The sequence below is a fragment of the Barbatula barbatula genome (assembly GCF_947034865.1).
Source record: "Barbatula barbatula genome assembly, chromosome: 13".
Classification (NCBI taxonomy): Eukaryota; Metazoa; Chordata; class Actinopteri; order Cypriniformes; family Nemacheilidae; genus Barbatula; species Barbatula barbatula.
In genome coordinates, this window is record NC_136776.1 from 4423524 (window position 1) to 4434319 (window position 10796).

Consider the following 10796-nt stretch of genomic DNA (forward strand, 5'->3'; position numbering starts at 1 on the left):
CCGATCGACTAATTTCTTGGTATGGTGTGTCATGTAGCATGATTCTAGAAAAGGACATTTGTATATCTAAAACAAACATGGCCGCCATCGGCCAATGAAGTTTTAGCACTCATTAGACTGACTTAACGGAGGCCGATCGAAACGACACTCGCTGGGCTTGTTCGACTCGTGGTCCTGAAGGTCTGTAAGAAATATGAACTCATTCGCCCACCGGGGGGCGCAAATAACACTTTTGGAGTGCATAAACAATTGTATATCACGTTATTTTTGACATATACTCAAACTATTTACATCATATGATAGCTCTTGTCATTCTGAAGAACTTTGCCTCTAGAATCACTTCTGTCGATTGAACGGTTCGTGAGTTATCGCTGATGATGTGAAAAACCTACTTTTGCGAACTAGTCCTTAGTTTTTCGACCGATCGGAACCAAACTAATGCAGATGACTTCTGTGGGGTGAGACCATAAAAAGTACTTGCAAATAAGTTGAAATTTCAATTCAGGGTCGCTAGGGGGTGTTAATACATACATGGTCTTGTGTCCATTATAGCCACTAGATGACAGCACAGCATCACTAAGTCGCTCTTAGTAAACAACGATACGTATTCGATTCAAAAATAAATATCTAAGCACTGGATCTTCGCTGGTTATTCAAATAACTTGCATACGAAAGCACTTTTTCTCTTTTCTCCAAAATCCGACAATTCTCACGGCTCAAGGACAACTGGAAAATAATCGTCCAGGTACAGGAACTCTGGACTACTTGCATTTGAAAACACTCTTGCCCCTTTGCAAAAGCCAACAACTCTTTTGGCTCTTTGACGTTTCAAAATGTACAAATCTTGCCACAGGATCACTGCAATTTGTACATATCATCATTAGCTCGTCTTTGTGACAGTGGCAGCCTGCATTGTTTCCACCATAACCGCTCGATGGAAGCAGAGAATCACTAATTGGCTCATTTGTGGTCTTATAGCACAACCTATGGTCAAGATCACTATTAAAAAAGAAATTCTGAAGTAGATTGTCTTTATAGCTATAGATAGTCTTTCACATCTATGAATTACATTTTTACAGGCTTTTTGAACTTGGGACATTTGGGAAAATCACATGCTTTTATTATATGTGCATGTGTGTTTAAGCATGCGTACATTGCATGAGCCGATACTGATAATTCCTGTCATTTTTGTATGCTAACAATTTCTAAGTGAAATGTTTTATCTTCGCCGTTTTTAACAAAGCAATTTGTTTTATCTCATTTAATAAGCTCCCTCTGATATTCTTAAATATTTACTCTATAATTATTATTAACGTCACTGAGTGCAGATGTGATACATCAGAGGAGACCTGTCCCTCTCGACTGAGACTATGATGAACATTAAAACAATGTTCTGTGTGTTCAAAATTGGAGAGAGGCCAGTCAAAGTAAAATCTTGAAGTTTATTGATCAGAAGATTCAAAATACAGCAGCTGCTGGGTGGGTTGCCTCAGACATATCGTCTCACACAGAGGACCAACCGACCCCGAAAAACAGTTTCACAGCTTTTTATAATATTTCACGACGGGTCTCTTCTCCAGTTGGGGGTTAGGACTCATCCAATCAGCTTTCTCTTCTTTGTCCTGCCTCAGCCAACCAGCTCACACTGCTTTGCTCTCGGACCATCTGCAACACATTATATGGAAACACACCACATTCCATGGGGCTCCGTGTGTAATCCGACCTTTACACACACACACATACCGTTTCCTGTGGAAACACACTCAATATCATCCTAACTCTTGGCTAACACAACTCACAGACTGGTTATATTTTCAACATATTATGCACGGTTAGTAATCAATAATGAAATCATAAAGCATATTAAATTTAAAGACATGTTTAAACCACAATAAAAATCCTTCAACTGTCTTCTGTCAGTGTTTCTCTCCATATATTTATAATAGGACATTGGAGTTTGGGTTCTTTGCCACAAGACCATGTAGGCTTGCTCACTAGACTGCTTTTATTTTATTAAATTACCTTGGTTTTTTAACTGTAATTTTTTTCTATTCTTCTGTAAGGCTGCTTTGAAAAATAAATTAAATAAAATGGATTATTTCACATTTTTATAAAAGGTGACACTTTCAGGACCCCCAAAGTGACGTGCATGCACCACCTGGTGGCTTTATAATAATAAAGGAACAGCATCATTTAGTGTCTGTGTGTGTGTGCGTGTGTGCGTGTGTAAGTTTAATGAATGTGTGTAATCTTTCAATATGCTGTTCTTACTTTCCTTTCATAAATGTATTGTTTTGCTTCTACACTTTTAGATATTTTATCTCATGTTCAGCTGCTTTCTTACAATAAAAATTGTATAAAAAAAGCTTTATATAAACAAACTTGAGTTCAGATAAACAACAAGCATTTTATAACAGTACAAATTTTAATGTTGTATTTTAGCCAATAGATGGCAGCAGAGTAGCACTAACTTGCTTATTGTAATCCATTGGTTTTTCTTCTTCAGAACACAAAGAAGGTATTTTGAAGAATGTTTATATATTTAAAAACAGTTGGTCCTCATTGTATGAACACAAAACTGATGCAAGTCAATAGGAAGCCAACACTTTTGGTTACCAACATTCTTTAAAATCTATTCTTCTATACGCATGTGTTTCTGGACACACAATCCAGCCCACCAAATGTATTGTTACTTAAAAAAAGGGACATATTCTAATATGTATTTATATAAATACATAAATCTAATTGCAAAAAACCCCAATAATTAATGCATTTTTTTAAACTCTTTTTGTGAAGCAATAAATAATTGAAATAGTATTAAAAGCTTTCAATTATTTTGAATCTTAACAAAACTGCTGGATACATCAAAGGACACGATAACAGAGGCTAGCCATATTTTAAACAAAGCGTATATAAGTATTTAAAAGTAACAAAAAAGTATCAAGGATTTTAATTGTTCATGTATTGAGTGTTTTCATAGACAGAACTACATATTAAATCAAACCAATTGGAAAAAGGAAAATATTTTTAATGACAGAATATAGAAATTCATAAAAAAAAAAAAATCAACCCAAAACACTGGAACATCAATAATGATTTAGAACATACAAAAATAAATTATAATAATTAATAAGTGAAAAACAAAGTTGCATTTCTTCATGTTGTCGTGATCGTGGTGGAAGAACCCAATTGCAGGCAGACACGGACGATGAAGACTTTAATAAATACAAACAACAAAAACACCCTCGATGGGGGAAAACACTAACAAAACTAAGATACAAAACTGAAAACAAAGACTTCCCACAAGGGGGGCAAAAAGAAACCACTAGGACTAAGAAACAAGGAACTCTGAAACCATACATGAACTAGGAACACTACATACATGGCAGGAAACGTGGAAACAAGGCAGGATACATGTACGGGAAACAGGTACAATCAACCAGCACAAGACAATGGACAAGAGGCTATTATATAGGGAGACTAACAAAGGAGATAACGATGGGCAGGTGTGGGTAATGCGACACAGGAGGAAAGCTATACTAGGAACGAGAGGGGCGGGGCCAAATGACGAGACAGGAGAGAACGCATATTATGTCCTGATTGACAATAATATGTTTCTCTCCACATAAAACACGTGGGTCTGTCATGATTCTGCCCCTAGACCAGAAATTCAAGACAAGAGCAGGCAGAATCATGACACATGTCTTATGTAATTTCGAAAATATATAATAAGAAAAGAAAAAAGGAGCATTTGTCATATTCATTCATAAGTATGGATTTTTAAACACTTAACAGGGTTTATGCAAACAGGGCAATGGTGTTTGTTTGCTAAAATCTCAGCCACCTTTGTTACATCAAGCACACATAGCTACATGAAGAACAATAGTGTTTTACACTCCGTTGCTTGAAAATACATCCAGGATTGGGGTTAACAAGATGAGTTGAATTATCCAACCAATATGTAATCACTGACTATAAAGAAGAGCGTTTAGTAAGCTACACATTTAATACCACATTTACTAATACTTGGTACAAAGTACTTGAGGCTTGATGCTGAGCAGTGGTGATGTCAGTTTGCTGAAAGTTTAGTTGGTAAACATATTATCACTTGGTGAAAAGTAACCTTAGTGCTATTAGAACAAAAGTGGCTTATCTGGTTAATTCTTTAAAAAATATTCTTATATTTTGTAGTTTAAGATAAATTGACTAAAAATATTTTCTTAAAAAGAATAATCAAAAATATATAACTAAATAAGAAAATAAATAAATTATATTCATACTCACAATAATTCCGATAGCATGTGAAGGCAGCAAAAAGTCCCACAGGGGTCGTCCATATTTAAGCCCTGCCCCTGTATCCCCCTCCCCCCCATACTGTTGGACGATTTCTTTATTCTAAAAATGTCAGTGCAATACATTTATAATGTAAGTAAATATGCGTTACTGTTTACTTTATCTAAGTTAATGTTTTCAGAGCTTTATATCTTCATCAACTTGATTAGTGGCATAAACATATAAACTCTATCAACACAATGAACTGTTTCACTTTGTTTAATAATAGTAACATTTTCTTTAAGTATTTCTTCACCTTTTTTGTTTAGCTTTATGCGATTTCATATATGTTTCTCCTTTTAGCACATTAAAATAGACACTTGAGCACGATGCAGTCATGGTAGCTAAAGTATGTGTGCATTATGTCAATCTTTATTTTATCCAACTCAACATCTTTTATATAAACATGATCAATCAATGTCCCATTTTCAGTTGTTGCACTGTGAACTATTTGTGTGAAACCAAACTGCTGCATGACATCAAGAATAGTTGATTTATTGAGAAGGTTTTCATTGAAATCTCCAAGAATGATTTTGCCTCCTGGAAAACTGTTGATTTCATTGATCAAGTGAATCAAGTTCTCTCTAAACAACGGTACATTATATGATGGAGGTCTGTACACCACTGCCACTGTTGTGTTTAAATGTTCAACCCTGCACATTACACATTCAATGTTAATACATGGTAGATCAAGTACAGTAACTTCTACATTCTCTTTGTGATAGACACCCACACCACCATGATCTTCCTCTTTTAGTTTGACAAAAACATCTTGGCTTGTGTCATATGCATCACTTCGTGGTTTGTCATGAAAATAGTATCCAGCAAGACTGATATCATTCTCATAATAGTTTGGTTTTAGCCATGTCTCTGTCACACAAATCATATCTGCTTGAAAATATCTACTGTCATGTCGAATGTCTGAGATATGTGGAAAGAGCCCTTGCACATTGTGTAACATCATTTGAAATGTTGAACTTTCTGTTGTTTCACATGGAAGAATGAATGGTGGCATACTCTGCAAAGCTTGTGCAATGTTATCTTTTGGAAAAATAACTTTCTCCTCAAAATCTTCTATTATCAGTCCATCAAGAGAAGTCACACGACTTAAAGCAACATAAGCTTGTCCTGGAGCAAATATCTTTTTCAATGACACAACAGCTTTGTTCACTGTGAGACCTTGTACTTTGTGAACTGTACATGCGTAAGCAAGTTTCAGGGAATACTGTATTCTGATGCCCCCAGCGCTTGTGACTTTTTCTTCTGAAGGTTCAATCGGTGTACATTTCTCCAGTCCACATTTTAAACATGGGTTTTTACCTCTGGCTTCTTTACCAATTCTTTCATCATCAAAATCAATATATATTTTGGCTGGAAATGTTTCATCATCATCATAACAGAATCCTTTAATTGTCCCAAAAACACCATTCACAAGACCATCAGAAACATTAATATTCTTCAGAAGCATTACTCGAGCATCAACAGCTACCTCAAGAGATTTCTCTAAAGAACTGTTAGGAATTCTGACATGAAACCCATCTTTTCTTTCCATTCGGCCAGTTTTAGCATTTCTCTCAAAGTCTTTGGCATCTACAGTAACTGTGTCAGAGCACAATTTACACAACTTCTTTATGTTATGATCATCAACTTCCCTGTTAGTTGCATAAATGTGGATATCTGTACTATCGTCTCCATCACCAGTTTCACATTGTTTAAGCATAGCAACATCTTCTTTAAGCATTGGTTCTCCTTTCTTATGTACCCTTAAACGATTTAATAATTCTGCAAACGTTTTGTCCTTCTGTCTCATAATCTCTGTAAGCTCAACGAAACTGAAGTTAGTTTTCCCAAAGATTCACACTGTTCACAGGTTCAGTGTAAAGTGGTTTTCCTTTGACAGGTGACAGCTGATAAAAATCTCCCACTGCTATGACACAGACTTTTCCAAATGCAGAATAATCCCCAGTTTGTTTTATCTGTCTCAATCTTCCATGAATATATGCTAGAAGTTTATGATCAACCATTGAAATTTCATCAATTATTAATATTTGCAGTTTTCCAAGTTTTGCTCTCAATGAATTATTTTTTTCATCTCCAAGCGGTTGATACGGCAGAGAAGCATTTGTTCCGATAGAGAAAGTGCTGTGGATTGTAGCGGCATTGATATTATAAGCAGCAACACCAGTGGGCGCTGTTAACAGCACGTGTGTCTCATCTGGATTCTCTGACAGCTGTGAGAGGATACGAGACGTTTCATAATACATTGCTTTAATCAGTACAGACTTTCCAACACCTCCTGGACCAGATATGAACACATGAAATGGATCTGGGTTTTCACCTTGTACTTTTGCTAAACACCACTGACGTACTTTATAAAAGATTTGTGACTGTTTTTCATTCAATGATCGTAGTAAAACCATTGCATCTTGTTTTGTCATAGCAGATGGATTTTTTTCTATTTTGGAAACCCCTGCGTTTGGTAATAGATCGGGTATGACATCATCACCTTCCTCTGTTTCTATTTGTTGTTTATTCTCCAGACATTCTATACGCTCCAGTTCTGCTTCTGGACACATTTCAGCCCAAGCATCTTCCATTGGTCCATGTTGTTCTAGATCATCTTGAGCTCTTTGTATTGTGTCTGCTTCTTTTTCAAATTTTGCCATGTTTGTGTCCACTATCATTTTCACTGACTCAAGCTCGTCATTAATGGTTACATATGCAGTCTCATAAAAATCTTTATGGGAAGTGAAATTTGGTGGTTTCAGTTGGCTTTGAGAATAATGAGGCAAAAATAATTCCAAAATACTTTGAAAATAATTTTCTGGATTTTTTGTGGGTGAAAAACGTGCGTATCGTACAACAGCAAATGCACGTTCTCCTCATTTTTACTGTATTAGGACCAGTTGGAATGAAGACCACTTTCCTTGATGCTTCTTTTAATCTCATGTTTGTCAGCCGATAAACACTTTCTTGAGCCGAGACCTCTCGATTATGTAAAAACACACTTCCAAGTTTTCTTAAAGCCTGCTTTGCATCCATATTACCTTGACTGTGTGCTTCTTTCTGAGCATTAGCCAGCAGCAATCCCATTTCTCTCTCAGCTTTAGAAATGTATGAAATGATATAAACAACACAAGAGTACGCATCAACAACAAACTGTATGTCCATGTTTGCATTCCAGCAGCGTAAAAGATCAGGATTATACGGATTCACCCACACGTCACTTGGCTTTCTCTTCAACAAAACACTTGTTTTCTTGGTCATTTTGATGTACGCTGCTTCAAAGATCTGTTGATTTATACCAAGAGATGCAAACAAAGAGTCAACTGAGTCAAATACAGCATCACTATTCAACAAACATTCTTTTACTTGTTTTAATATAGATTCAGCTAGCTCACTTGATATTTCTCTACAGTTGTTTGTATTTTCATGTTTTGTATCATCAGCTCCCTTTTTATCCTTGTCAGTATTTCTGGTTCTTGTAATGAAAGTATTTTTGCTCGGTGGACGTGGAAAGTTAAATCTACACACAGTTCCTTTCTTTCTACATGTTTTTGAATGTCTTTTGCTGTGTTGTTGAACACTGCTCACAATTTCATACAGTTCATCTTCCTCAGATGGCATTTCACAAGTCACATACTTATCAACAAATGCTACAACATCTTTATCATCATCTCTGTCCACCTGAGAGGCATTTTCAACCCAAAACAAACAGTGTGTATGAGGCGATCCACGCTGCTGAAATTCTACACGATAGAAATAATCAATGACTTTTCCGATTGGTTGAGAAGGCGACATGATCACATCTTTAAGAAAGCAATGAAATCTATGATCAAACATCCGAGCAGCGGTTACTGGATTACGTTTAAACATTCCACATCTCTCAGACCAGTCCAGTTCATCAATAGGAGTTTCACAGCCCTCTTGTCTCGCAATAGTCTGCATTAACTCTGGCCAGCGCAAGTCAGCTGATGAAAATGACGCAAAAAACGATGGAAGGCCTTGTTGACGCAAAATTGCGAAAAGGTCTCGTTGGCAGGAGCTCCAGAAACTCGGTGATCCTCTTATTGGCTTTAAGAATTTGTAACCCTGATCAAAATTAAAAATCTTTTGCAGTGATTCTTTATTTGTCAGATTCTCTGGAGTAATTTTTGTTTTGTTATCAGTATGATAACCTTTCCTTAAAGCAATTGATACATTTGAAATAACTTGATTCAGCTCAGACAAATATTGGCCATAAAATATGTAATCTAGGTTTTGAGCAAAACGTCCGTCTGCGTTTAGGATTCTATTTTTCAAGTATTTACAAATTGTTAGTTTTTCCTGTCTTGAGTCATGAAACGTTCCTGTGCCTTTTGGGAAGAGAACTGGAAAACATTTGGCTTCATTCGTTTCATCCATTAATATTCTCACTGGACTACTGCCCTCTGCTGGTGCAAGTGACATAATGCCATCAAAATGCTGATCACAGATTTCTTGTCCAATATCCACTGGTTGAAGGCATGTGTCCATATATAATCCATGCTGTTGTCTATCATGAAGTGTCTCATCAGTCATCTCATCATCTTCATTCTCAGTTTTGTTCTCTGTCTCAACACACATGTCCTGACAATTCTCTGAACGTTGCTCATTATTGTCAATTTCCTCGACAATTTCTTCTTCTGTTTGACTCAGAGGATTAATCCAAGTTTCATTAAAGTCCACATCTGAATACCACTTGTTATTATCCTTTAAGTATGCCAGCGCTGTCTTTATCTTATCAGTATGTACATATTTATACTCATAATGTCCTTTATATGTTAATTTCCTCTTTAGCTTTACACGAATCATCAAATCATCATTTTCTGATCTTGGTAAAACATTCACCACTTCTGTCACATTAGATGGGACACAAGTCACAGGTCCATGAACACCATTCTGTCCACCTCGTGGTAATGCCAGCATCTTCATGAATGGAATATGCTTTGCTATCAGATGTGTCTCAAGAGAATTTAAACAGCTCAGTTCAGGAGGAATAGGATCCAGAGCAAGATTATTTGCTACACTTTCAGCAGGCATTTTACCATCAGAAATCTTTCTATCACATGTGTGACAAATCCACAGAGATGCAGCAGAGCTGTTTCTGTAAAAACAGTCTTCACAACAGTCTTCATTACACTCATGTACATAATTAAATGTTACACATTTTTCTGCAACATACCTGCATTGTGCTGACTTTTGAAAGTATGTATCTATTCTGCAGTGTTTGACCTGCATTTTAAAGCAACAGCGATGACAAACTGAACAAACATATTCAGGACCTGTAGATATTTTATCTTTAAACTGTTCTATCACAAAGTCAATGTCTTTTTTATTCATCTGTGTCTCACATCGTCTTTCAGTGTTTCTTATTTTAATCCTACTGGCAAAGCCATCATCATTTCTGTATTTCTCTATATTATAATCTATAACACTGTTTCTATGTATTTCATTCTCATGGTATTTTCTGTGGCTAATTTCTTTCACGGACTGTTTGTGTATTTCATTCTCATGGTATTTTCTGTGGCTAAATTCTTTCACGGACTGTTTGTGTATTTCATTTTCATGGTATTTTCTGTGGCTAATTTCTTTCACGGACTGTTTGTGTATTTCATTCTCATGGTATTTTCTGTGGCTAAATTCTTTCACGGCCTGTTTGTGAATTTCATCATTCGCATACTTCTCTGTGCTAAACTTTTTCACAATCTCACGATGCAGATCATCAAATTTATATCTATCTTTACTATATTGTTTGATCTTTTCTTGATGCTGTTCATTTGTCTTGTATTTCTCAGTGCTAGATTTCATCAGTTTATCTTTGTAAGTTTCATCTTCTTGATATCTTTTCTTAGCAGTGATGTTTTTCTTCTGTTGTAAGTCATTATTGGTGGTGTATTGGAGTTTCTCCATGTACTGGTTACGTGAGTATGGTGTTCGTTTTAATGAATCATCTTCAGATAGTGATGTACAAAAGGAGGCACAGTTACTCTCATTGGTTTTCACACACAGAACAACTTCATAATGACAGCTGTTGACATGTTTCAGGTAAATTCCATTGCTTTGACAACCACGTCTATTTGATGACACATTTAAAGATGAATATTTAAGCCATTTATCATCAGTGTATGTAAATATGTCAACACCAATTAAATCGCTAGTAGCCTGAATCTCAAGTTCTGTTGCCCAAACACCGAGATATTTCATCCTTGATGTGGATATATAGTCTCTTACAGAACTGTGTCCTTCTCTGAGATACTGTGTGTAGTTTGATTCATTCTGCAGTATGTGTGTAACAACAGCTCGTCTCATTCTACGATGTTCTGTCTCATCCTGAGATACAGCATAGGTTACTGCTCGGAAAAAACAATTGCCATCTCCTACAATACTTTTAGTTACACAAGGCTCAGCCATTTCATCAGCCACACTTGCATTGTTCTGTTCTC